General features: G+C 35.9%; 1 protein-coding gene across 7 annotated transcripts in view; it reads left to right on the top strand.

Annotated features, from left to right (window-relative positions):
- DLGAP1 (DLG associated protein 1) overlaps positions 1–26,615 on the top strand; it is a 400,895-nt gene that overhangs the window by 139,820 nt on the left and 234,460 nt on the right. For 6 of the 7 annotated variants that reach the window (XM_054285394.1, XM_054285396.1, XM_054285397.1 and 3 more), the window contains one exon: positions 10,171–10,280. The gene's annotated coding sequence lies outside the window, so the exon portion shown is untranslated. The remainder of the gene's footprint in view (positions 1–10,170; positions 10,281–26,615) is intronic. The other variant, XM_054285398.1, reaches the window with a different exon arrangement.

Genomic DNA, 26,615 nt, shown 5'->3' with positions numbered 1-26,615 from the left:
TTTTTTAACTAAAAAATGGAAAAAGGCAAGGGCCATCTGAAGAAACAACCTGATGATATTATGAGGATGGTTTTCCATGTTAAGGTTGTTATTTTCCATTATGCAGAGTTTACCAAGTGATCTGTCGAAAATACTGTGGATATACTTAGGATAATGCCAGTTTTGTTACAAAATCTTCATTAGATATGTGAGTCATGCACCATGTAGCACCCAGCATGTCATTATAAGCTTAAACAATAAAAGTTTTTGTAGCATGTCATGAAGATTTAGCTACTGGGGGTATTTTCAAATTCCATGTGACTTCTATGAGATTAACTAGCCCAGAGACAGTAAAAAAATCACATATTCTTGTGAAAATTTATGAACTAATTTTTTCTACATTCTATGACCATTAAGTTACAACTCTGAATTACATCTCATTTTAATATTCTCCATTGAGGGATAGTGCTCTCAATGCCTTCCAGAATCATAAAACTCTGATTCCTTGACCATAGTTATGGTAAACAAGATAAAGTACAGAATACCTAAACAAGTTACACCTTGCTTGCCTAAAATTCAGAATTAAATCTTAAAGATAACTTCATAAATAATAAACAATTAAAACAGTGGTAATTCCCCAAACTAAGAAAAGGAAGACTCAGAAAAATGAAGTATAAAAAGGGCTGATAATGTGCCAGTGCAAATTAATTGAAAATTACATATGAACTGTGATGGACTTTTTGAGCATTATTAGATGGATTGAACAGTGGCACAGCAAGATGATTTTGACTTCTCTATCTCTTAGTATATACATCCATCAGGTTTTTCAGCATTCTTTATATTTAAAGAATGAGAAAAAACCCTTATATGTTATGCTATTAAAGCTATTAAAGCATCTCTGCAGACTGTTTTGCATATACTGGCAGGCCAAAGAAGATAAATCCATCAAAAAATAAGAAACGGAAATGCATCTCTCCAAAAAGTTGCATCAAAACTTTCTTCTCATAAGGAAAACCTTTGATATAATAGAAATAATAGTATCTTAGAATGTTAATATTCTTGCTTATGATGATGAATGCTAACTTAATTTTTCATCTTTTGTCCCATTAGTTATTTTTACCTTTTACTATCTAGTTGTACATTTAAACTATCCTCATTACTCATTGTATAACTTCGAAAGTCATAGCAGAAGTATTTTGTGTTTCCTTTTCACCTGCATTTAGTCTAACTTTCTTTCTTTCTTTCTTTCTTTCTTTCTTTCTTTCTTTCTTGTTAACTGTCACGTGTTTAACTTTTGGCAGGAATGATGTGCAAGTTCTTCTACTCATCCATTGTGCTTGTTATTATAGAACTCAAAACAGTTTTATTCTTAGAGCAGCTAATCTCTCTGTCCTTTCTGCATGTTTCATACCACTACATGCTTTCTCCTGCTCATTTTCCATCACTAGGTATACTCTCTTCCATTTGCTTCATCCATTTATGCATGATTTTGGACTTGGAAGAAGTGATAAATGTTGTCTCCTCTTTATCACTCAGCTCTTAAGTTGTTCTGACAGCAGAAACTGCAGTTCCAGTTAGAGCAGGTTCTTTAGGTCATCAGAAAGCATTATGAGGAGCACCTTTCCACTTCCAGCCTTACTGCACTAATGCTGTTGTATCAAATGATTCCATTCATTAATTGGTCTAAGGCAGCATCCACCAGAGCTTGTAATAACACACAGAAGTATTCTGTCACAGTGGATGTTGAAATTATTACTTCTCATTTGCAATTCAATGAAACTGTCATTTTTTCCTTGCGGTTCTGCCTCTATTTGCCATATGTTCTCCTTAATACAAGGAGCTGGGCAGAACTTTTAGTATCATTCATTCACTTCATCTCTTGCTTCATTTTCTCACTGTGGAACAGGCTTTCTGCAGCTACATCCCTCTGATTGCTGTCTGTGACTGCTTTCCCCTTTTGTTTTCTCTAATTAAGGAAGTTCACCAGCAACATAGGCTTCACCAGTATGCAGCTCAAATTTTTTGTTATATTTGTACAAATTGCAGCTGTAGCTGAATGTTATATAAATTATTAATTAGCACTTATTACTGTTTTACATTTCCTAAATACTGCACAAACTAACTAATCAAGCAGTCAATAAATGAATTAAGCTAAAAATAGCACACAGTTACAGGAGTTGTGTTCTCTCTTTGACATTCTCTTGCATACTGGTATGCTGTGAAGTCTATAATCAAAAAAAAACTATGTATAAAAATTTTCCTGAATAGGTGATGTTTTTCTCAATTTTGTCACAGTAAAATATAATTGAAAACCAGTGCTTGCGTAGTTAGATGTAATAAACCTCATTACATCGTGTGGGTTTTTTTAAAAAGCCCTTTGCTTCAGCCTATGTTCCTGTTCAAATCACAGCAATATTGGCAGCCAGTGAGAGCAGCAATGGGCCAGCAGAAAACTCCTAATGTACCTAATGGGGTTAATGTAACATATTCACAGTTCCATAAAATTGTCTTCATATGCCCTGCTTATTAGCACAAAATAAACAGAAAATATTTGTAGGGTCAACCTGGCAGTGTTGTCCATTAATTTTTTTTTAAATAATAAAAAAATACATACATAATAAAGATAAACTTTGTGCTATGTAACTCTTCATTTGCTGAGATGTGCATCAGGAGCTTACACTTGCCATAATTTAAGCCTGGGACATATACAGTTATTTTGTACACTTCTGAATTAGCTTTGTTGACAAGTTAGTTTGAACTGACTTGGGTCTTCTGTGCTCTCTTTGACAAGACAGAAAAATGCGTGGTTTGCACTGATTTAAAAAAAAAAAATTAAAAAAAAAGAGGCAATTTCTCTACCAAAAAAAGGAATGCTTATGTGTGCAGGACATAATCCCTACTGTGCCTTGACTAACAAATACAGTTCGGTTTGGTGGGAATTCATGCAGGAGTACAGTTTCCCCATCTTACCACCCAGTATAGCATGATGGAAAGGTAATGAATTTTCTGTTGACAGCTTTTTTTTCCACATCAAGTGCAACTAGAGCCTTGTTCAGGAGGTTTGAAGGTTTGAGTTTTAAGTACAGCGAATGGATGATGACTGAACATAAAAAATTGTGCACTGTATGTGAAAGCCATTACCTAGCCAGATGTTTTAACCATGGAAACTTGCAGGGAAAGCTTCTGTCATATCCACACAGTGATGTTTAGCTTTGGCTCCAAAGCAAGAGCAGAATTACGTGGACCACATGAAGAAAAGGAGAAAGAGAGAGAGAGAGAGAGAGAGAGAGAATTTTTTACCAGGAAATAGTAAAGAGAAATAAATGTCCTTTTAAATACTTTGACAGCTGATGTGTTTCACAGATTGATTTCTGGTAATAGAAATTTAACCTTTATGAAAAGGTATGATTAGAGTATCAAAGTATCCCCCTGTTTGCCGATTCCTAATAGTCCTGCACAAGTAGAGTTCTTTACTACACAGCCCATTTTCAACCAACTGTGTAATTGAAAGTTTCTTCCTGCAACAGCTGGATGCCATTTTTTAACATGTTCAGTGTCAAAAACTGCTCCAATGCTTCATGATTGCTATTTAGGCTGGAAGCAGTTTCTCAGCATTTCGAAGCAAAGGGATTTTTTATGATTGCAGGAGTAGTATTTCATGCAATAAAATCATGAGGTGAGCATGTTTAAAATTCACATGTAAGTTCTGGAAGATGTACTCTAAAATTGTCTACTTTTGACTATGTACCAGGAGAAACAATAAACCTTGGGGCTTTTTTATTGTCTTCTACTTCCCATCATGTTGTTTTGGGGAATAGAGAGATGAAAATTCAGAGTGGTTTAAAATCACAGTAATTCTTGAAGTGCTACTGGCATATTTACTGCTATATGTGTTCCCAAAAGGGAATTGATGCAATGTAAAGTCTGTATGAGAAATATGGAGACCAGGCTAGTTTGGGAAGGACTAATATATTTCTGGAAATGTTACTTGAGGTACACAGATTTTTAAACCTATATTATGTTCCAACCATTTCTACGATGTACAGATACTTTAGTTTTAAATTTCAAGGGATTAATAAGTATTTGAGAGAAAAAGATTGTAGCTGGTTTGTTTGTAACATTTCACTTGACTGTGCAGGTGCAATGCAGAGACTTTTATCATATATGTGGTGTGAATAAATATTACTCTCTATACATATGTGTCAAATGGTAAGGGGAGTTGGATTCGCAGGTCTCTATACAGTGCTTCACAGTGAATTTTTTTAATATATAATAATCATGGCCTAAAATTTCCTTCCTTCCTTCCTTCCTTCCTTCCTTCCTTCCTTCCTTCCTTCCTTCCTTCCTTCCTTCCCCCAGTTTCAACTGTAATAATGGCATGAGCAATGGAATAAAACACAGTAAAAAGTTTTATTAAATGTAGGGATTTTAACTGTTTCTGTTAAAACGTATTCTTGGGGTGGTGGTAGATACAGAAAATTGTGGATTTATGATTTTTTTTTTAATTTGCCTCTGTTTGTAGTTTTCTGCCTGCTTTAGAGCCAAATTCTTTATTCACACTGCATGAAAAATCTCACACTGGGGTAGTCAGATGAGGATCTGTGGAAGCTTCTCCTTATTAAGAAAGAGGTTGGAAATATTAAGGCTTTATATAACTGATTCTTTCAGTTACAATGAAGAGCAAATTAAAACCATTTACCTCCAACTAGAATAGACTGCAGAACTTCCCCCTGGTGCTGATGCAGGAACATTTCACAGAGAATATTTTATTCCTCCTGTGGCTTGATGTTGAGGGAAAGCCTGTGCTTGGGATTTTTCCTTTATCTCATGTGCAGACTTATAACTCAGTTTCAAAAGCAATTAATATTTATGAGGTTGGGCTGAGAATAATACAACTGCAATGAGACAGTGAAATGTCTGCCATTCACACACTGCTGTATAGTGGTAAAAATACATATTTAAGTTTGAATTAATTAAATTGCATTTAATCCTTTCTCTGTGAGCTTGTAAACAACAGCTCATATCAATGCTAGTGTACATTGATGGCAAGTGACATGTACTGTCAGCATAATTTTGGACATATTTCATTTCTTGCATAGTGCTTATCTCTAATACAGAACTTTAAACTTTTTCTCATTGGTGTGCCAGCTGCTAAAATCAGGTTTTTCCAAGATGCAATTTTTTTGTGCTTTCTATGCAGAAACAATGGAATGCAGATAGTGATTGTGCAATGACTTCCCAAGGCAGCGTAATTAAAAATCACACTTTGCAGAGCCCTTTAATTTGCATTGATTTTAATCCTTCAGGTTAGCTTATTTTCAGTTTAAAGTGAAGAATGATCAAAAGACTGTGACTCTATAATTGGTGGCAAATACAATCAGGCTAAAAGTGCTCATCTTCTGAGCCTGCCTTCCCGAGCAGGATGATGGAAGATATGAGCAGCTTATTATTGGCAACCTGGTGCTCCAGTTGTCTTGGGGAAAATAAGTGGTTTGCTCTGAGTATGAACAAAACCTTAATGTGTTATTATTACTGTAGATCAGGAGCTAAGCTGTAGACAGTGAAATATTGCATTAATATTTGCTGTGCTTGGATTAGCTGATTTGGCAGTGCATTTAAGTAGGGACTTGGGCTTTCTTATTATTTACTTAATTATATTTGTAATTTACTGTGGCTGAATACTCAGCATGATTTTTAATTGTCTGAGGGAGACTCTTAATTTTACAAATGAGGTTCAATAAATGTGTGTGATATTGCAGTCTTGGCTTCACAGAAAGAAGACTGAATTTTCTGCTCATTGCTAAGCTTTATGGTATTCCCATTACTACTACACTAGTGTGGTTGTAATAAAATTTTTAGAAGTTCATTTGTGTGTAGTTACTAGGCAATGCTAATTTCTGCAATTATTATTACTTTGCTATCATTTGGATAACAAATATGTGAGGTTCCTGCCCAGTACTTTAAAAGTAAAAAAATTATTGATTCTAATGGCTTAATATGCACTAAATCATCATCTGAAAGAGGCCTCTTCTGAACATCAGAGGTTATCTGCCATTTGTCACCTCAGGTACTCACCCTCATTGAAAGGTTGCAGTATATATAAAGACCCACGAAGTACAGCTTTGTAATGGAACGGATTTCGGTTGTTAATGTAGGTCAGCATCTTGATATTGTGTACAGAAAAATGCATGGTTGTCCACCTTCACTGTGAATTACTTTAATAAAATATAAGAAGAGATGAAAAAATAGTGGAAAAAAAGAAACAGGCAAAAAATTAATCCATTTCCTTTACAGTATGTATTGTTAATTAAAAATATGCATATGAGCAGAACCTCAGGAGTGTAAAGAAGCATCATTTAGAAGAGAAATCAAATGGTTTAGTAAGTAATAAAACACTTGAAGACCTGCCCTTCATTTCCTCATTGAAATTTGGTTTAATGATAATGATCACACTGTGAACTAGTGTTCTGCACAGGAATGGTATAGATATGATTAGAGTCTGTTTCTCAAACACACAGATTCACAGAATAATTTACCTAGTAAGGAATTGTAGGCAGTTACCAAGTTGCGGAGGGTCTTGTTCAACTGAGTATTCAGTATCTCCCATGATGGAGATGCCACAGGCTCCCTAGGCACCTGCTCTGGGTTATTCTTTGCTCCTGTTCTTTGCCATATTTTCTTCCAGGTTTCTTTTTAACCAATCTATCTAAAAACACCAAAAAATTATAAAAATCACAGTCAAACTCAAAAGTATTTTATCCCATGCTCTCTTTCATGCACTGGAGATCAAAAGAAAGAATATACAAACATGTCAAACATATCTCTTAGCCTCCTGATGTCTTGAACTTTGGGTCTTTCTGAGCTGCACGTTTCTAAACATTTCTAGCTACCTAAATTGAGGAAATTTAATTTTCCCACACTTTTCCTTCTCTTAGAAGGTATGATTTTATCTTCATAACCTACTGTGGCAGGAGTCCCGCAGTACAAATGCACTTTGCAGAAAGAGCCACCCCTCTTTGTTTATTTGTTCAGCTTTCTTTCTTTGGATGCCTTGTGAAGGCTGACCTAGAGCAGAGGATAGACAGAGTTAAATAAAGTAGGCATTTATTAAAAGGCCTCAATGGATACACCTTGGGCAGTACAAAAGCCCAGCCAGGGCTACATCCAAGATGAACCCAAAATGATCACAAAATGGGCAACTGGTCCTGAGATTTCTCACTTTTATGAGTTCTGCTTCATTAGCATATTGGAGTTACTTGTCAGTTGGACAACAGCTTTAGGTTTTGAAGTCCCATCCTTATTGTTTTTCTCTCTTCAGCCCACGTTGTTTATGGTCTTGGGCCTGAGATTGTCCTTGGTCCCCAGCTAGAGAAGGAAATGATTTGTCCACTTACTCTGTGAAGAGAGCTTACTGTCCGTTAATATGAAGCTCAGAACTACACACTAAAGCAGTACAGAATCTGAAAAATAGAAAAGCTAAAACCTGAGGCATCACTTTTTATGATGTGACTTTTAATCAGCTTGATTTAATGTCCTGTGGTTGTTTTCATAATCTTCCATGATTCAATTTCCTCTGTTTTTGTAGTGTTACTCTATTCATTTGTCCCTCACACAGAAGTCATTCTGTACGCTCCATCATCATCTTGCTTTTATGTGAACCTTTTCTGGTTGTTTGTAATCAGATTTAATCTCTCTGATTAAATAAAAAATAGGGGAAGTGGTCAGACAAGGCTAGCATGCATAGACATGCACAAATAAGAAAGACCAAAACATTTGAAGAATTAAAGAAATTTTAAAACTATTAAATCAATGTTGATTTAGTTTAGGCTGTTGACAGGGATAATGCCATCTCTTTGTACAGAATCTGAAGCACGGTAGTCTATGCCCATCTCTGAAAACTCTGTCATATATACTTAGATGTTTGCAGAAAGTTAATTTCAAATTTTCTCTTTTTTACACTTCAGGCAGTGGCTTACAGTACGCTTAACACTTAGGTGCTGCAGGTGATACCTTTACATTGCCTGCCTTCAGTGTCTCTGTCATCACTAAATACATCTGACAAGTTAAAACTTCACTTATGCAGGAAATTCTGTCAGCTAAGAGAAACCCATCTGAGCCCAGCTTCTGCAAGCTTCTCAACCAAATCTTCAAGCATGGGAGTTTCAATGGGTTGAGAGAAGTCCTCACAACTCAAGGCTCCTGCTAAGGACATGGAGGATTTGTTCCTTTAGAGATTTATGTTTGTAAGCTAAGCTCCCTAAAGAGATGTTATAATAAAAAATCAATCCAGTTTACTTGCTACAATTAAATTTACTCAGTCAATTTTATACTCTCACAGAAAATCTGAAATGCTTATGATGTAGTCAATATTACAGGTAAATTAAAGCTTTCCTGAAAAGAGATCCTGTCAACAGGAAATCTGTGCATTTCTGAAATAATTTAAAGGCAGTTTCTAGTTCTGTACCTCTCTCTTGATCCCACTGCCAATCTGATAATTTTATCATCTCATTTTCCTACTTGGAACATATTGTTTTCTCCCACATCTGACAAAAAAACCAACTGTACTTCTGTGCAACCAACCAAGAAAGACCAACTGTAGAGAAAGAACTGGAAATTTAAATTTAGAATTAAGAAGAAATACACTAAAGAATGTTACATACCTCAAGGGAGAGTCAGGCCCTTAAAGCCAGCTCTACACAAAGTGCTGTCATTGGAGTACTAGTACTAAAAACACTAGAATGTTTCTATCCTGACAGTAATGTCAGAGACTCTGAAGCAGTGTCAGAATTTAGTTTATCTTTGAAACAGGATTCACAACAAAAATAAAGAAAGTAACAAAGAGGAGGCTGCAGCTGTCAACTGTTTGACTGCTTTAGAGGTCAAGGAATTCCAAGGAAAAATCACCTCTTGTGTACAGAGGCTATTCCTGTCCTCTTAGTGGTTACTTGAAAGAATTTCGATCCAAAGCCTGATGTTTTACTAGGATGTGCATCCCACTTCCAAAGGAATTAATTTATGGAAGTTTTTTAGCCTGTGGGAAGTGGCTAAAAAACTCTGACTCTGATTGGGTTGGTTTCTTCTAGTTTTATAAGCATGAGTTTGTAATATTTTCAGGTTATTTTTGCTCTGAAAATGTTTACTTGCTTTTTCTGACAACTAGACCCCAATAGCTAACTGTGGTGTGGAAAGGTATTTCTTTGAATGAGCATCAAGTGATTAAAATAACTTAAGAATGTATCAAATAAGTTATTTTAGTGATAAATCATCAGTATAATCCAAGGCTAGAATCAAAGCACCCTTAGCTGTGAATTTATTTTCTTTTGATATGCTTTACAGCAAAATTTTGATTTGAGATGTTAACTGCTTTTACAAGACAAAATATTCACACTTATTCTGGCTTGTACTTTCAAATTGTTCCCATAAAAAAAGGCAGAATAAAATAGGCTAGACCTTTAGGTGATCAGAAACAAAACTTAAATAGTGAGATGACTCACAGAGAATAAATATAGAAAACAGAGGAAAGCCATTTATTTTTGTTAGCCTTCATAAGTAGGACTGGGGAAATAAAAGAGAAAAACATGTATATGATTTTGCTTACAAGAGAGAGAAAATGGCTCATGAATAAGTATTTTCAGTTTATATAGTTTTAAAAAAGTATATCTTTTAATGTGCAGTGGCTTCCCATTGCAATTTTGTCCCCAACCCCTCGAATGCTGGTGTGGGAAGCACCATGTATACAGCTGGGTGGTTCGGGTTTTCTCACCATTCTCCTCTGCTTTTCCAGACACAGGCAGCAGGATTCCATGGTGTTTTATGCAGAGTGAGAAAAGGAAAAGGTTGTGGAAGGGAGTGAGTAGGGGAGAGGTGAACTTGCAGAGATTTACTGAAGCAATCACATGTAACCAGTCTTGGTATCTTTTGGTCAAAGAGCCAACAAACTCCTCATGCATTGTACAGAGAGAGTAGGAAGGCTGAGATGGCACCACAAATGCAGCATTATGCAATCAAAATATTCTTTTTTTTGTTGCCAGAAGCAGAGTTTGGAGCCATGTGAAAACCTTGCCATGGAGCATTGCTATAAAACATCTCAATATTGCTGTGGTTTTTAATGAATACATAGATCCTTGCCATGTTAATTTTATCTTGTTTCAGACCAGTGGTTTTAACTATTACACTTTGATTGTGTTTCAGAGCAGTCAAGCATCAAGTATTGGAACTGACATCTGAATTAAAGAGTGTGCAAAAAATCTCTTCCCTCTTTAACTATTGAAACAACTAAAATGGAAAACTGACTAAAAGAGGTGAGTCCTTTCCTCTGATGTCTCCATTTCCTTGATGTCTCTCTGCATTGCTTTTATTCATTTTCTCCACAACTGCCTCCTGCAAAGGCAGGGAGCCAAATGATTGTGAACTCTCAACTGCTTTAATGGAAGTGAAGGTAGCTAGAAAATTACACATATGATAACCCATCTTTGTATTTAACTAGTTATGAGGGCTCTGTTAATATTGGGTGTCTTTGAATATTGTGGCGAATGATTTTCACAAGTCTGATATAAATGTAGAAATATATAATATATAAATATATATTGTAGAAATATATGATATATAAATATATATAATATATAATATAAACTCATATGAACTTAAATTATGAGTAGAGCCCCATAGAGCTGGATGCACCAGCGCTGTGGAGAGAGTGTAGGGAATGTAAGAGGAAGGATTGATTTGGCCTAGAGGAATGTAACAAAAGGGAGAGGTCAGAGAGAAAAATAAAGTACAGAAGACAAGCATGGCAAGGGGTTGCAGCATCTTGAAAGCAACATTGAAATGGCCCGGAAAAGCTCTGATAGGGGAAAAAACTTCCTTTTCCACTGTTTCCAAAGATATTTTTACTTGGGGTTTTTTTTCTGTTTGTTTTGGTTTGTTGTTGTTTTGGTTTTTTTACACTAAGAGAGACCTGATAGGACATACTGAAGATAAACTGACCTCTAGACTCTGGAACAGAAATGGAAGAGCAGTGAAATGTCTACATATAGGGAATTATTGGTATTTCCCAATGTTAACCATACTGAGAAAAATTGAAATAAATTCCATATCCTGTTTCTTTATGACTACATGGAGGCTTAAATATATATGCACTAGAAACAGGGAGAGTTTTTATGTCTTTTTAAAATGATGGTCATTCTGCCTATGATTTGGTATTATTTTAAATGTAACTCTTAGAGCTATATTTGACTCACTACAGTACAGTTACACACAATTTAATTGTAATGTTAAATTAATATGTTAATCATATAATTGGTTATGGGTATTTTAGTTTAGTTAGGTATGATGCTGTACTTCAATTTGTAAATTTTCCTGAGTGGGGCATGAGTTTAAGAAACATTTTACATCTTGCATGAAATATTTTACATCATAGGAATATTCTTTGTGTCACTCCAGGGTGATCTTTTTTCGTTGCTTTCCATTGGTGCAAAAAAATTCAATGGATTGCTTACTTAAAAAATATAATTTCTTGCAAATAGGATGTTATTTAATCATCCAGCAGCTTTGTATTTTAGTAAATGTATTTTAAGAGGAGAAAGAAGCAAAATGTTGAAACAGTTCCATTGCCATAAAATGTATCTATGATGATTTATTATATGTGGGATATATATAGATAGGTAGATATATAGATATGATTCTGCATGTTATATATATAGTATGTTTATGTATTTACACATTGCAAGTACATATTTCTAAGGTACATAAACAGTACAAAAAGTAGGACTTGGAACCAGTGTGTATCTTCTGACAATGTGAAATAGATCAGTTCAGCTAACTTTGCCTCAGTTTGGCCTTCTGTAGAACTCTGAAACTTTATTGAAAAGGTAAAGTAAGCTTTGCAATGGTGTGATTTTTCCCAAGCAAAAGTTGGATTTTTACCTTAGGAATTAGTTTCTCACAGTAATACATTTGCTTATAATTTACATATATTTATATGTATTTTCATACACACAAAAACCCCCCACTCTATCCTCTCAGCTTCCAGTATCTTGGGTAAAAGAAAACATTATGTCTTTGAAGAAGGTACTTTGATTAGTGATACGTTTATTAGAAGAACAGAGTGTGGTCCACTTATTTTCCTCAGGATTACGTTGACAATATCATTTAAGAATGACTTAATGGCCCTTATGGGTCCCTTCCAGCTCAGACTATTCTGTGGTTCTGTGAAAATAATGTTTCTCTTTTGTTGTGAATTTTGTTCAAGGGAAATGCAGACAATTTAAAGATGCCATTAAATCAAGATATGTTTATCATCAGGGAGAAGATGACTAGGCTTTGAAAAAGTCAGATAAAGAGAATCTATAGGAAATGTGTTAGGGATGTGGATGAAATTGAACTTTAATGAGACCAGACAAAAGAAAAATAATTGATCTTCTACAGTGAGAATGTATTGAAGTAATTTAAACCTTAAGGTCCTCTTGTCTTAGTGGGAGACGGGATAGCGGATGTTTTGTATGATCTAATTATCTCAGAAGTCTCAGGCTCTGCAAAATATTATTCCTCAGGGGGAAAGGACACAAGACAAAGAGAACAAATTACCAGTTGAAAGATATGATGATCTTTGATGCAGTACAAGGAGAAGCATAAGGTATTTTACTAATATTCCTGGTGTGAAAGTAACAGCTGTAATGAGAAAAATTAGAAAATTGCCTCAAGTAAAACACACTGAGAAGGCAGAAAAGCTTGGATGAGGCAAAGGTACTGCAATCAAATATAAAGAAAAAAACAGATTTCTAGTGAAAATTTAAAAAAAAAAATTGATTATGACTTGCTTGAGGTATTTTGAAGAAAAATATAGGCAGGACTTCTTATTACAGCTTAATAGCAATTCCCTCAGCAGTTATAGAAAGTTATGAATCAGAAAAAAGAAGCTAAACTGACTGTGAGATAGACAAGTCATTTGTATGTCTATTAGATAAATAGAAAGACATTTCAAATCAAAATTCAAATTTTCTATATTCTTACTTCCTTCTGTACTTATGGGAAAACCGGGCATCAAAATTAAAGAAATAGGCAACTCTTTCAAACCATCTGTGTAGGCATAATGGAAAATGGAGATACAGAACCATTGAATCACAGAATGGCTTTGGCTGAACAGAACCTTAAAGATCCTTAAGTTCCAGCGCCTAATATAAATGTGAAGAAAAGATCAAAAACTGCAGATAGAGAGGTGCTGGGATGCAGAGCCAAATATTGAATCAAAAGCTTCATTACTATTATAAGTAAGGAAACAGTGATTAACAACTAAAAACTACAGAGACTTATCTTTAAGTAATAAGAAATTGTCATGAATTTGCTTATATAATTATGTAAGTTAGAGGAAAAAAGAAAAAAACATAAGGAGAAAGGTCAATGTTTGACATAGCTAAGGACACAGACTTCTTCCTGTGTCAGTCTGAAAAAAATGTCCCTTCATCACAGCTAGTAGAAATAAAGATAATTCCCCACAGCTATAATCAATTTTGTATCAAAATTTATTTTAGACATGGATCTTTTGTCACCTGCTTTTTACAGTTGGTATCATATAGATGCTTATTGACTGAATTGTAGACAAAGGTGTGGTACTACTTCCTTTGAAATCTAGATTGACCTTTCTTTTTGGTGGAAGATAGACTATTGGTGCAGGAAATTGACCCAACTTTCCAGAAGACTCTATTACGTACAGCTGACCTTAACTTCTGTAAAATTTGAGAAATTTTGTAACATTCAGATCAGTTAATTTTTTGCAGTCTTTAAAGCATTACTACATTACACCTGCAGGATTTAAACAGAATAATAAAAAATTGTCATTATTTATGCTTTAATACAAAAAATGTCAAAGTACTAAACAAAATATTTTTCTTTATTTCTAAATAATTATTTTTTATTTAAAATATTAATTTATCTGATTTATAGTATTTAAATAAAAAAGTAAACAGGTTGATAAACTCAGGAAGAGAGAGATGAAGCAACTTCAAAACATCATTGCCTGATTCCTGGACCAACCTCCCATTGCCTTGATAAATATGACATTGTAGAAGATAAGTGAAGAAGTGAGGCCCAATTCTTAAGCATCTCAGTCCTTTTTATCTATTCTACCTCTTCCTATTAATCTAATGGAATGCTAAGTGATCATCTAATTTTGAAACACCTGTCCCTGTGACTCTCTTTTCCTCGAGTGGAAGTCCCAGCCAAAATAGAGATGCATGTGAGAGCACGACTGCTGAGTGACATCCCTGAGGCAAGGACAGTGCTAGAGACAGGTACCATTCTTGTAAGGTCTCTCAGATCAGTTCATCCCTAGCTCAGGAAATACCAAAATTATTCAACCTTTTTATGCTTTTCTGTACTTTTCTTTAGCCATCTACTGTCACTGTGGTTTATGCCAATGGCTCAAAGAGCCTTTGAATTCACTCAGAATGGCTATTTTTGGACGTGCACACTACTGGAAGTGGATGCCTGTAAGAAGCTTTCATGGTTGGACAAAAAGTAATGACACCATTAACTCTGAGAAATGGAATACTTCTTGTATTGCTGTCATTCTCTTCCAGTAAAAAATTTCAAGTTGAGCACAGTGGGAAATCCAATTTACTCCCATGGTATAAAATCATATTCCTAAAATAATTCACCACTGTTAGAAACAAACCAACATGTGGAGCTAGCACTGGTTTTTAGGCCGATGCAGGGAGAGATGCTTTTCTTTGGTCTGCATTGCGTATCATAAGCAGACACAGGCACAATGATAAATATCTCACCATCTCCTGATGGCTTCGTGGAATCAGGGACTGCACATTTATGCTCACACCAGAAAGGTTATAGGAAGCACATCTGTCCTTATATGGTCTTCCTTTGTATTTTTATATTATTATAACAGCTACATCAAAAACATAATAAAAAAATATGATTCAGGTAATCCTCTTAGTTCAGGGTTGCAGGGATGGAACTGGCACTGTGCAAAATAAAAAGATATATTTGTTCTTACTGGATAGAGGAAGTGTGGCCAAGGTACGTTAGTAGCCTCTTCTGGCTCATTGAGTAACACAAAATTATGGTCTCCTGAAAGCTTTATTTTATATGAAACTCTGCCATATGGCTATTATTTTAAACTTTGCTACTATCTGTTTTCTTTCTGTTGTATAATTTCTATTTACCTTTTTTTTCCCTGCCTTTCCCTGCCAGCCCTTTTAGCTACAGTCTGAATTCCGCAGACACAGTTTTAAAAAGCTGGCTCGTGATTTGGGGAAGGGACAGTATAGTGGTGGGTCACATCTGGGCCATGGCAAAGAATTTTGGTATTCAGGCCTTATAAGCTCAAGAGAGACCCCAGTCATGTTTGGATGCAGGGACTGTGTTCTCAAGACCAAAGGAAAAGAAACCAACATTTTAACAAACACATTCATCAAGAATAAAATTTATAAACATGCATATTATTGAAGCTTTCTGAATTGTTTTTGCTCTTAAAGCATGAATTTATCTGAGCAAATTGACAAAGCTTAATACAGGCTAGAAAATTCATTGTACTGTTGTTATTTTAGAAATGAGGCGAAATTTTTCAGTGTTGCAAAATCAGCACAATGAAATACTTTGCACCTCATTTTTATAAGCTGCCCAAGAAGTTATTTGAACAACTAAAATTCCAATCTTGCAAATCCTTGAAATCAGGGCAATTTCAAGGAGTGAAAGAAAATAAAAAAATCATCAAAAGTAAAGTATGGAAATAGCTCAGAAATTGGTGAAGTGATAAATATAGAGGAGAGTAAGTTGATTTAAAATTTTGGGTGAATTTGTGCATAATACAAATACAAAAAGTATCATTCTGTATGTATGTCCTGTATCTATATAAACAAATGTTTTGCTTAAGAATTAGGCAGTACAAGAATAAAGGAGCATAAAACAAGGATGTCATCACATAAATCAAAACTGTGAAAAAGTGCTTGAGGGCATGGTACATTACCAGGTGTAACAGGATTCTGCAGGTGGCAGGTTAAGGCACTACTCAGGTCTTATTTATGTATTTAATGTATTTGATAATACATGAAGGCCACCTTTCTGTTTCAAATGTGGCCACTCCAGGACATACTTGGTTAAGGTTTTCATGCTTGAAGAAGTTGTTGAAAACTGGAGATATTTTGGGAGAAACCACAAGATGGGTTCAGATGAGACGAAAAATAATGGCTGATTTGATTCAGTACTGGGGTAGGGGCTGTAGTCAGAAAACTTTCCTCTCTGTAGAAGGCAACAAAATATTGACCTTCTGAGACTCACAAGTATGACAAAAAAGGTCCAGTACATGGAAATTAAACCTCAAAATGGAAGCAAAGCGCATATTTTTAAACAGAAGTAAATACACATTGGAACAATTTACTAAGCTCAGTTGTGGATTCTTGTAACTTAAAAGATTTCATTTGGAATTAAGTCTAGGATTGCTGAAGCAATTCAGGGAATTAGATGCTCAAACATCCTTGAAATGTACTCATTAAATTCTCCAGGATCTCTTGGGTTGCTCTAGAAATACAGCAAAGCTAAAAGCATCTCATTCAGAAGTGCGGCTTGACGGAAGGCACTGTGAAGTAGTATCAGACAGTTTCTGTAATGTTACGCAGCAGGTTAGACTGCACTGTCCCAGTGGCCTCTTTTATTCACAGTCAGTGTGTTTGTTTATTTGTATGTAAGAGCAGCAAAAGAAGTGTTCTGATCTAATAGGAGCTACTTGAGATTGCTGCTGAAGTACTTGCACCCTATCTGTTTAATAAGATGACTGTGATTCACTAGTGTTGCAGCAGAATGTTATTTCACCTCCATTCTGCTGCTTGTAGGGAAAAGATTGAAAGACCAGGCCTGTGTGCGGAGATGGCAGGGACATGGCACCTAAGGAACTGCTCTGTGTCTGCTGGGCTTTTAGCAAAAGATTTCATTGCCAAAGCAGAAATGGTCAGTCGTGTTTCTGGACCTGCTCTGTGATCTGAGTGTGTTGAACAGAGGAGGTCCTGAAATATGATTAGGTAGACATATTAGCTGAGCATTTCTTGATTTTCTGTAGTATTGTCTATATAAAGAATTCACTTCAGACATTTGTCTCTCACCAGGAAAACTTGGATCTTAGATGAGTGTGCCTGGCTGGCTCAATTTTAGCTTTGTGAGAGTTACATTGAATTAGAGGCTATATCAACACATTAAGGACCCAGTCATGCACCAGTGCAAGCAGTAATTTTGCTGTCACTGGACACTGCAGTCTTGACTGTTGAAATTATCTATTTTCTTTCTTTATAATGCTTCACTTCCCAGGGTCTGCATGGCTGGAATTTGTCTGTCTTCTAAACTGGACCTGTTATCAGTGGAAGTATTACTTGATAGCCAATTTTCTAGTATTACTTTTAAGATATATTATCTGAAATAGGATGGGCACAGAGGGCAAGGTAGAGCTCACCCATGAGTGAAGAAGATCACTGTATTCCTTGAATCAGAGCCAAATTCTACCCTGAGTTTTGTTTACTCACAAATCTGAGCTTTATGAGACTCCAGAAATCCAAATTCCATCTGATAAATGCTATCTAAATACAGAGTAGTAACCTAGCATATTGAGGATTTGGGGCTTTTTCTTCATTATTTTTTTTTAACAACATGTAAAAAAACTAATGCTGAAAAATAAGTAACCTGGTTTTGCTTATTAACACTTAATGAAATTAAAACTTGTGTGTCCTTCTTAATGTTGTTTTTTAAACTTACATTTTGTTGTATAAGACAGGCCTATGTCAACCCAGTGTTACAAACTCAGAATATAAATGGATACAATTTGTATAACAGTGGATTGAGTTGAATATAAATTACAAAGATAAATGTTTACATAGTGGTTGATATTTCATAGATATTTTGGTAATCTGTTTATCCAAGACATCAGTAAGACAACAGGGTTACAATACTGTTCAGGCTGTATTGGTATATAAAACCTATTTGTCATCTTTATGAAATACATATCATTACCAGAATACAAATTATACAAATGAGATTGCTGCATTTCTCATCCGTATCATATAGATCTTCCATGTGACCTATCAAGTCCAACATGGGGATAAAGCAGTGTGTACCTTAGACAAATTACTGATGGCAACTGCTGTGTTTCTTTGCACAGCATATCGAAGTTCAAACCAAAAAGCATCTACTGTGATATCCAATGAGGGAAGAAAAATTATAATTAAGCCAATTTTAAAATACATTACATTTTGAAGATCAAGATTCTAGGCAGGTGCTTGAGGTGAAGGTGCCCGCTGTCCAAGAATTGGATTATTTTTTGTTAGTGAGTGAGAAAATGAAAATGCAATGTTAGAAGATCGGGATTTTTGGCTTCTGTAAGTGAGCAAGTACTAATGTAGTGTAAGTGATCCAGAAAGTAGTATATGTCCTTGTTAACATCAATTGCTTCATAAGGCAGCTATTCAAATTATGTACTCTAATTTGCTCCTCTGCCTCAGAGAAGTGTCATGCTTTCCTATAAGGCTATTATGATCTTGGCTTCTGAGCACTGCACGAAAATGCCCTCTGGTCTGGAGGGTGCACTGCTTTCTGATGGGTAGACCTAGTTAAAGATAGGTTTTTACCACCATAATAATTGGGTTACATTGCTTTCTGATAAACTAAGCTCACTTATTGATTTGGTCAAACGAGTTTGAGAAATGCTTGCACAGAATGTAATTGTTATATCCCATTTCTTTACACTGCATTATATATGCATGTTTATGCATATATTTATAACAAGTTTCTCCAAATGTTTTATAAAAATAACAAATAAATGTAATTTTTCTTTCTATCTATTAAATTTGGAAATGTAACTCAGAAAGTATGTTCAAGGACATGAGGCAACATAGCTGTTCCAGGAGGTACAAAATGGACTGATTAGGTCAAAACGTATTTTCTTTCATATACAATGTGGAATCTGTCCAAAAGGCAGGACTGAAGGCAGTCAGTATGACATCAAGATGCATCACCACTGGCTTGAAATGAGACTTGAATTACAGAGCTTCTTAGATATAAGATCAGAAGCAATCCATATAAGAGGGATATCTAAGCAACTTTGTAGGGGATGCAGGTATTTTAATTCGCAGAAAATAATCAGGATGTGATACTAAACCCAGCACTTCTGTGAAGATGCCATTGGACCAATCTAGGATCATTATTAGTGGAAATTTGTAACAAGGATGAACTTTGTCCTGCAGCAAGATTTCTGATCTGGCTTTGACTCTTTGATATTTGCTGACACCAGTCAGATTTCTTTCAGTGTCATGACAAGAGTTAGTGTCTTAGAGCAACAGTAAGCAAAGAAGCCTGTGCTGTGGGGAAAGCATGATGCACCAAATGTAACAGGGCATGCAGAGTTTCAGGAAAAACCTCATTTGAGAGACCATCTGGTTTAGGTTTAGACAAATTAATACCTTGAGACTGTTTCGATAGAAAATTGACCTCTTGTTGAGATGTCAATAGTCTGGGAAAACAGAAAATAATTGCTGCATCCTGATAATCTTCTATTACAAGGATTTATTCATCCTGAACTGCCTGACCACTGTAGCATTCAAAAACATGGTGAGTTTTTTATTTTCAATTACTGTTCTTTACTTCACATGATACTGTGTAAGATTGTGTGCATGTAGTGTGTCCTCTCTGAGTAACTGGTTAGCTGTCAGGGAACAAGAAAAAAATCAATAATACCAATAATTTTTAGCTCTTAAATCCTGAACCAAATGTTTCTTATGTTAAGCATGTGTCATTATTTATACAGCTCTGTATGGGTATTTTATATTGATTGCCTTTACTTTCTCAGTGGTTTCCCTGTATTTAAAGAAATTGATCATAGGACCATAGCATTTTTTAGGTTTCAAAAATCATTGAGTCCAACTATTAACCCAGCACTACCAAGTCCGCCTCTAAACCACATCCCTGAGTGCTGCATGCACACATCTTTTAAAAACCTCTGGGACTGGGGACTCAGCCACTTCTTTGGGAGCCTGTACTAATGCTTGACAATCTTTTCTGTGAAGAAATTTTTCCTATTATCCACTCTAAACTTCCCCTGGCACTTGAGGCAGTTTTCTCTCGTCATGTCACATAGGAGAAAAGACTGACTCTTTACCTCATTACAAGCTCATTTCAGGTACTTAGAAAGAGCAAGGAGGTCTGCCCTCAACCTCCTTTTCTCCGGGCTAAATTCCTCCAGCTCCCTCAGCTGCTCCTTTCAGGACTTGTGCTCCTGACCCTTCACTGACTCTGTTGCTCTTCTCTGGACACGCTCCAGCCCCTCAATGTCCTTCTTGTAGTGAGAGGACCACAAGTGCTGAGTACAGGAGTATGATCCCCTCCCTAGCTCTGCTGGCCACACCATTTCTGATATAATCCAGGATTCTTGGCCACCTGGGGACACACTGACTCATGTTCAGCTGCTGTTGACCAGCACCCCCCGGTCTTTCCAGCTGCCCTGCCCCAAGCCTGTAGCATTGCATGGGATGGTTGTGACCCAAGCTCTGGATGCAGCACTTGGCCTTGTTGAACCTCATCCAACTGGCCTCAGCCCACTGATCCAGCCAGTCCAGATCCCTCTGCAGAGCCCTTCTCTCCTCCAGCAGATCAACACTCTCACCTAACCTATTGTCATGTCCAAACTAGCTGAGGGTGCAGTCAGTCACCTCGTTCAGATCATTGGCAAAGATACTAAACAGGACTGGCCCCAACAGAGAGCCCTGGAGAGCCACCTATTCTCTGCCTCCCAAAGCTCTGCCACTTAGGGCAGGAGTTCCTCCACCAGGATGCACCTCCCACAGGGGTGCTGAGAGCAGGGCACTGGGAGGGCAGCCTGGTCTCACCAGAGCTCCATCTGGGCGGCTGCACCAGCCCTTCTGTGTGCCCTACCAGGCTGATTCCTATCTGGAAACACATACCTGATATAAATTGAATTATCTGGTTTCAGCTTAGATTAAGTACTTGATTTGTAATTAAAATCCAGATGGTAAAAGAAATTGAGAATGACAAATGCAGTTTATTGAATCAACTGCTTTCCTGTTCTGTCTCCAATGCAGTTCCATTTGATTTACTAATTATATGCAAGCTATTATTATGCTGGGGTTCTTCATGACAATTTTGGTATTTCAGCAGAGGTCCTTCTTGGTTAGAAGGACTGAAATGGATTGTATCATTACAGTTACTGATAATTTGTATTGCTACACAGTCTGTCAGACTGTTCATTTCATATATGTTTGAGAAATAAAAGCCTATTTATTTTCTGTGAGGAAATCTTGAATAAATTTAAAGCTTTGCTTTTTACCAAGATATGATATTGCATTATTTTTTAACTTTGCAAAATGCCTTCTGCTGAACATCTAGACTTATGTACAGAAGGAGGAAAAATTTTTTACTTCGAAATATTGCTAGTGTTGATTACCCTTCTAAATGCATAATATTATCTTATGGTCTTACTCATAGCTACAGCAGTACTAAAACAAGGGAAGATATATGAGGCATGAATGATGTGTTATCTTCTTACAGAGAAACAGAATGCAAATTTCTGGCATATTATTCAAACTTGAATTATTTATATATCAAATATTATTCTGGCAAATCCTGATTAAACTTAGATGAATTCTCTTAATCTCTTCAAGAGTTTGCCCTTCAGTAAAGATGGGACTTCCAAATACAGGACTGAATAAACATTATTTAGATCCCTAAATCTCTGTAGCTATATTGATATATTTTTCTTTTTTAATCATAAAAAATCTTATTATAGCTAGGAAAACAAGGTATTATTTTGGTGCAGAACCTGTTTAATTGATTAATTATAAAAATTCAGCTGTAACACAATAAAAAATTCGGATTCAGATAATCTTTATAGTTCAGTCTTGCAAGTATGAAACCTGCACTGTGCAAAATAAAAAGATAAATTTATCCTTACAGAATGGTGAAAGTCTGACCAAGGTATATTAGTAATGGCTTCCAACTCATTGGTAAGTAATTATACAAAGTACTTACACTTCCAGGTGTAAGGAGCGATGTGAGGGCCCTGAAAGTGGACGGATCTCTAAAGGGACATGTACTGTTCATGGCAATTTTACAGGGACAAGAGGTGTCTCAGCAAGGCAGTTCTGTTGCAGGTAACAAAGCTTGAGTGATCAGTGTCTCTGTGCTCTAAGACTGGAGTATGCAGTGTTTGAAATGTCTCTAGGAAATGGGAGAACTTACGGGCTCCTAGCAGCCTTTAACTGCTTGCACCGATGCCATTAAATCCAGATGTGTGACAGGACTCAGTTAATGCAGTGCTTCTGCTATTGCTGATTTCCATGCTTGTCTCTCATGCTGTGCTGTGGGCTCATGCTTGAGGAAGGCATTTTTTTGATAAAACCAAAGAAAGCTTGCTCTACAGGGAGTAGGTTTCTCTGGGAAATCTATTGCTGAGCACCTGCCATCATCACTTAGCCCTCAAATAGATTGTGTCAGTGCTAATGTTGCCATTTGTGATTTCAGGTGTGGTAGCTGACCTTCTGCTTGGTGCATTATGTACGGGATGGCAGAGATGTGTACTCTCTAGGAAGGGTGTTAACTCAGAAATTATTATTTTTTGGATAGCCAGTGATCATCTATTTATCTAAGCATGAATAAGTATTACATTGGGCTAGAAATGCAATTGATAAGTGTTATTGCTTGCTATAGCATATTGCTATTTATGTCACAATTTAAATTATGGGCTACTAAGAAATCGTAGTGATGGCTGTATAATAACCACACCTATAAATTACTTTTCTTCAATGTATATAATATTATGTTTTCCTATAAATTAGTTGCTTTTTTGGTTAAAATGTGATGGCACTACCTATTGCAACAATTCTGAAATTACAATTTAATATCAGTCACAAGTTTATTTTCCTGCCTTATAGATGCTCTTTAAGAACTTTCATGATTTAGTTTTCATTCTCAATTCTCATTTCCAAATGCTTTCCACAAGTGGCATTAGTCAGGGTGCAAAGGAAAAGTACATCTCACCCATCCAAAATTAGTGGTTGAATCTGGGGTCTGTCTTACGCTGTGGAAATATCAGCAAAAAAGAATGGTTTGGACCAAATCCCAAAATAATGAGGACAGATTACCCTACTCTCACCTCTAGATGTGCCCTTCTTTCCAACTCTAGAGGAATCACTGGCGTAGGTCTGAGATCAGGTGATTGATTTTTAATTTATTTTTTTTTAATGCATGGGAGTCTTTTCAATTACTGTTATTCAAGTTCAAGCTTCTTTTTTGCAGAGCAGAAATAAGTACCCATGGCTAAGCACAGAACTTACTTTTGGTTGTGTGTGGCTTTCCAATATGAGTTACAATATGTAATATTTTCTTCCACATATTGTTGAATGAATAAAGAAATACAACAGCACAAGAATCCACCTGAAAGCAGTTTGTCTTAGTAAGAGAAATTTCTCTTTCATTCCCTTTGGTTGTTCTCAAAACACAAGTTAAAAAGCAAATCAGATCTGCAGTATTGATGTTTTACTCTGTGCATATTCTTTGGAATAGAAATATCAAGAATATTCAGTTTTTCCACACTCAGTCATATTTCTCAAAAGCTTTTTCAGTCCATGCAAAGTACTAGAAGGTTTCTACTGTAATATGTGGTGCACATTTGCAAACATTGGTTTGTGACGTTAAAGGAGACCATCTAGAAAGTATTCTTCATATGTCTTCTTTCTCCTCCTTGTGGTTTAAAAAAGGGATTTTTCTTCATTGAGCTACCTCCCCAGTGTGTGTTTTTCTGCTTTTAAGAACATGAAAGTCTTTGGTAGGTGTTTTACCTGTGTACTTTCCCCTTGGCTTGAAAGACCCCATTTACTTACTATGCTTCTGCTTTCCATTCTCCTTCATTTTCAGGAGCTAAGGAGTGTGGACCAAGTGCTACCACTCCCAGGAGAGCCTCCTTGAACTGCTTGTGTCTGGCAGCAAATAATTTTTTCTGCTCTCGTTTCACTTCATCCCAGTAGGGAGGATTCTTTCCCTAGAAGAGGATTATCTAGCTTATGAAATTTATCCAGTAGCCATACCTAACAGCAAGAGAATCACCTGTCCTGGATTATGAGGACAGGAGAAATGTATTTGCAGAAGATGAGAGCTTTTGCCATTGCTTCAGCCTGTTACATAACAGAATTCAGAGTTGCCTTTTTTAAGGCAGAAAATGGATTTTAAGGGGAGACCCACATTTCCTGTTTAGCAAGAGAAAATTTAGTTATAATACAGAAATAGCTGGACTTTGGCAGGGTAAAAAGACAACCAGATCTTTCCTTTACAATCTTTCTCCATAAAAGGGCAATATGCTCTACAGAAGTGCAAGTCTGGCAGTTTTCTGAAGTGCAATGAACTATTTCTTAACACATGATATTAATAGTCCTAAGAACCTGCAATGCAGAGTGCACTCTTCCGGTGGTCTGTAATTATCCCTCTTTTAATTATTAAGATACAATTATTCACAATATCACTTTTTACATTACTGTTATGTAACCTTAGACTGAAAACCTGTTATATGCATTTTTAGTAATATTTGTGTTTGCAGACCATTTTAACTTACAGTAGGAAATACTGCTAACAAGTATGTGATGTATTCTTTGCTCTGAAAATTGCATAATATGACAGAATATATTATTCAAACTACTGCTGAAGTGGGATTGAAAGGAACCTGGAAGGTGCTGGGCAGGAGGTTGTGCTGGGGCATAATGTTCACTCTACTTGGATTTAGCAAATTCCAGTATTTTCTGGACTTTCATACTAGAAAAACTAAGGTGTGTGAAGGTGTCATAGCTCTGTCTTGAAAAATATATTCTGTAGAACTGAAACTTCATTATTAATATTTTATACTGAGATTTTTCTATTTGGTTCTTTTTTCTCCTTCCATTATAAAATAGAACCTATGTGAAAATATACTAAAGATGTTGAGTATTGTTAATCAATATAGAACAAGTTATAATTTGGGGTGAAAAACTAGGATGCCTCTTCAGTGCACAATTAATAGCTACTATAATTTTTGACCAACAATCCAGAAAAACCCATTTGTGCTTAAGTAAGGGCATCCTAGTTTCTAATTTTTAACTTGTTATTTGTTTTGTTGGTATGTGTGTTGGAATAACTGAAGCACAGATTACTTTATGACCTCCTGAGTGGCATAAAGGCAAGGAAAAATGATTTATATATACTAATATGTACCTGTAATGTATACAGGTGTATTATGTGTAGTGTCCTAGTTAGGTTGCAGCGCCTTATCTTTTCTAATCATTCTCTTCTCTCTATTTTCCATATTATCACAGTTTGGATACCCAATGTCACACTTCTGCAACATGCAACCAGGCAACATGCCTGCAACTAAATTTAGTCATTTCACAAGTCCCAAGTTAAATACATACTTGGAGAATCTGTTAAAAAAAAAAAAAGAGAAAAAAAAGTGAAAATAATTACTGGGTAACAACAGGGAATAAACTGCGTGAGAAATAAAAGTCAGAGACTTTTCATATCAATGTTCTGTCATGTTAGGGATTAAATGTATGACCTTTATTGTTTGGCTGCACCATTCCCACAGAAGATAAGAATCTGCTTTTAACTGTTTCCTGCAGTTAATGGTAGTCTTTTATGGTCTTTAAGGAATTAATTTGACAGTTTGATAATATTTGCTTGCAGAGTAAAGACTTCTAGCAATTTTAAATGTAAATTCTAAGTAAATTGTTGTTTTTGTTTTGTCAGTGCTTTTGGAAAGCCACAAATACTTAAAGGTACTGCTTTAACTTTGGGTAGATGTTTTGTAGACTTTGTATCAAGAATACATTCTTGACTGAATGCATACAGTCTTGATACATTGCATGCTTCTGAAAAAGTCCTTCAGTTGAAATATCAGCTGTAATTCCTCAAATTCTATCACTGTTCACTGACTTTTATTTTGCTTCTTAAATCATTTTCTCTACAGTGGTTCTACCTAAAGGGACTATTAAAATTCAGAGTCATTGAATCATGCAGAGCAAGAATGTTTATGCGTGTGCTGTGCAAGTTAATAAGCAAGAAAGTTTATACAAGCAGACAGTCTTGTTTTATATGGATGCAGAGAGCTTTTTCAAAGCACAGCTCCTTTGTTTCCACTTCATAGTAGAATCCATGTTGTGATTAATCAATTACGAAAGTACTAGATAAAAATTTCTAAAAAGAGCAATTATTGATTAATAATGCTGTTCTGCAACTTCAAATTACTATGCAGTGGAAAATATAACCTGGAATACACAGTCAGTGAAAATAGAGCTGGGGGAGTGATACCATGCTGCCATGGATTGAGAGCTGGGGAAGCTCTGGAGAGGTAAGAAAGATTAAAAAAGGAAATGTCTTGCCTCATTAACATGTTGGTTTATAAATTTCTGTCCTCAGTAGGCACTCAACTTTTGTTCATCTGAGAAGTGCATTGCTTGTCAAGTTTGAGAGGTGGATTATACTAACATAATAAATCGTTGGGTTTGGAGGTTCGGAAGGATCTTAAAGATCATCAAGTCCCAACCCTTCCCTGCCATGGACAGAGACACCTCTCACTAGAATTGTAGAATCAGAGAATCATAGAAGGACTTGGG

Source organism: Melozone crissalis, unplaced genomic scaffold (genome assembly GCF_028551555.1).
Source record: "Melozone crissalis strain CALT ecotype California unplaced genomic scaffold, PUWL_Pcris_2 ptg000042l_1, whole genome shotgun sequence".
Classification (NCBI taxonomy): Eukaryota; Metazoa; Chordata; class Aves; order Passeriformes; family Passerellidae; genus Melozone; species Melozone crissalis.
This window is presented reverse-complemented; position numbering and strand designations above follow the sequence as displayed.